The following is a 3,269-nucleotide window of genomic DNA, read 5'->3' as shown; positions in this document are numbered from 1 at the left end:
AAAAAGTCATTTAAGCCTTTTCACAGTGAGATCTATGCGATATGGCCGAGAAATGTAATTTTGATGTTAACTCCCAAACCGCTGCGCTGAAGTCAACCAAACTTCACCCATAAGTGTATTGTATCACAATCTAGTAGTTACATGTGGAAATTTGGTTCTAGGACATTTGATTTGAGCGCAATCCTCAAACTTAGGTCAAAAAAGCCATTTAAGCCTTTTCACAGTGAGATCTATGCGATATGGCCGAGAAATGTAATTTTGATGTTAACTCCCAAACCGCTGCGCAGAAGTCAACCAAACTTCACCCAATAGTGTATTGTATCACATTCTAGTAGTTACATTTGAAAATTTCGTTCTAGGACATTTGGTTTGAGCGCAATCATTAAACTTAGGTCAAAAAAGCCATTTAAGCCTTTTCACAGTGAGATCTATGCGATATGGCCGAGAAATGTAATTTTCATGTTAACTCCCAAACCGCTGCGCAGAAGTCAACCAAACTTCACCCAATAGTGTATTGTATCACATTCTAGTAGTTACATTTGAAAATTTCGTTCTAGGACATTTGGTTTGAGCGCAATCATTAAACTTAGGTCAAAAAAGCCATTTAAGCCTTTTCACAGTGAGATCTATGCGATATGGCCGAGAAATGTAGTTTTGATGTTAACTCCCAAACCGCTGCGCAGAAGTCAACTAAACTTCACCCAATAGTGTATTGTATCACATTCTAGTAGTTACATTTGAAAATTTCGTTCTAGGACATTTGGTTTGAGCGCAATCATTAAACTTAATTAAAAAAGTCATTTAAGCCTTTTCACAGTGAGATCTATGCGATATGGCCGAGAAATGTAATTTTGATGTTAACTCCCAAACCGCTGCGCAGAAGTCAACCAAACTTCACCCAATAGTGTGTTTTATCACAATCTAGTAGTTACATTTGGAAATTTAGTTCTAGGACATTTGATTTGAGCGCATTCTTCAAACTTAATTAAAAAAAGTCATTTAAGCCTTTTCACAGTGAGATCTATGCGATATGGCCGAGAAATGTAATTTTGATGTTCACTCCCAAACCGCTGCGCAGAAGTCAACCAAACTTCAACCATTAGTGTATTGTATCACAATCTAGTAGTTACATGTGGAAATTTGGTTCTAGGACATTTGATTTGAGCGCAATCCTCAAACTTAGGTCAAAAAAGCCATTTAAGCCTTTTCACAGTGAGATCTATGCGATATGGCCGAGAAATGTAATTTTGATGTTAACTCCCAAACCGCTGCGCAGAAGTCAACCAAACTTCACCCAATAGTGTATTGTATCACAATCTAGTAGTTACATTTGAAAATTTTGTTCTAGGACATTTTGTTTGAGCGCAATCATCAAACTTAATTAAAAAAGTCATTTAAGCCTTTTCACAGTGAGATCTATGCGATATGGCCGAGAAATGTAATTTTGATGTTAACTCCCAAACCGCTGCGCAGAAGTCAACCAAACTTCAGCCATTAGTGTATTGTATCACAATCTAGTAGTTACATGTGGAAATTTGGTTCTAGGACATTTGATTTGAGCGCAATCCTCAAACTTAGGTCAAAAAAGCCATTTAAGCCTTTTCACAGTGAGATCTATGCGATATGGCCGAGAAATGTAATTTTGATGTTAACTCCCAAACCGCTGCGCAGAAGTCAACCAAACTTCACCCAATAGTGTATTGTATCACAATCTAGTAGTTACATTTGAAAATTTTGTTCTAGGACATTTTGTTTGAGCGCAATCATCAAACTTAATTAAAAAAGTCATTTAAGCCTTTTCACAGTGAGATCTATGTGATATGGCCGAGAAATGTAATTTTGATGTTAACTCCCAAACCGCTGCGCAGAAGTCAACCAAACTTCACCCATTAGTGTATTGTATCACAATCTAGTAGTTACATGTGGAAATTTGGTTATTGGACATTTGATTTGAGCGCAATCCTCAAACTTAGGTCAAAAAAGCCATTTAAGCCTTTTCACAGTGAGATCTATGCGATATGGCCGAGAAATGTAATTTTGATGTTAACTCCCAAACCGCTGCGCAGAAGTCAACCAAACTTCACCCAATAGTGTATTTTATCACAATCTAGTAGTTACATTTGGAAATTTAGTTCTAGGACATTTGATTTGAGCGCAATCTTCAAACTTAATTAAAAAAAGTCATTTAAGCCTTTTCACAGTGAGATCTATGCGATATGGCCGAGAAATGTAATTTTGATGTTCACTCCCAAACCGCTGCGCAGAAGTAAACCAAACTTCAACCATTAGTGTATTGTATCACAATCTAGTAGTTACATGTGGAAATTTGGTTCTAGGACATTTGATTTGAGCGCAATCATCAAACTTAATTAAAAAAGTCATTTAAGCCTTTTCACAGTGAGATCTATGCGATATGGCCGAGAAATGTAATTTTGATGTTAACTCCCAAACCGCTGCGCAGAAGTCAACCAAACTTCACCCATTAGTGTATTGTATCACAATCTAGTAGTTACATGTAGAAATTTGGTTCTAGGACATTTGATTTGAGCGCAATCCTCAAACTTAGGTCAAAAAAGCCATTTAAGCCTTTTCACAGTGAGATCTATGCGATATGGCCGAGAAATGTAATTTTGATGTTAACTCCCAAACCGCTGCGCAGAAGTCAACCAAACTTCACCCAATAGTGTATTGTATCACATTCTAGTAGTTACATTTGAAAATTTTGTTCTAGGACATTTGGTTTGAGCGCAATCATTAAACTTAGGTCAAAAAAGCCATTTAAGCCTTTTCACAGTGAGATCTATGCGATATGGCCGAGAAATGTAATTTTGATGTTAACTCCCAAACCGCTGCGCAGAAGTCAATTAAACTTCACCCAATAGTGTATTGTATCACATTCTAGTAGTTACATTTGAAAATTTCGTTCTAGGACATTTGGTTTGAGCGCAATCATTAAACTTAATTAAAAAAGTCATTTAAGCCTTTTCACAGTGAGATCTATGCGATATGGCCGAGAAATGTAATTTTGATGTTAACTCCCAAACCGCTGCGCAGAAGTCAACCAAACTTCACCCATTAGTGTATTGTATCACAATCTAGTAATTACATGTGGAAATTTGGTTCTAGGACATTTGATTTGAGCGCAATCCTCAAACTTAGGTCAAAAAAGCCATTTAAGCCTTTTCACAGTGAGATCTATGCGATATGGCCGAGAAATGTAATTTGGATGTTAACTCCCAAACCGCTGCGCAGAAGTAAACCAAACTTCA

This window comes from Corythoichthys intestinalis, chromosome 1 (assembly GCF_030265065.1).
Source record: "Corythoichthys intestinalis isolate RoL2023-P3 chromosome 1, ASM3026506v1, whole genome shotgun sequence".
NCBI lineage: Eukaryota > Metazoa > Chordata > Actinopteri > Syngnathiformes > Syngnathidae > Corythoichthys > Corythoichthys intestinalis.
The sequence above is the reverse complement of the archived record's forward strand: the minus strand, read 5'-3'. Positions refer to the sequence as shown.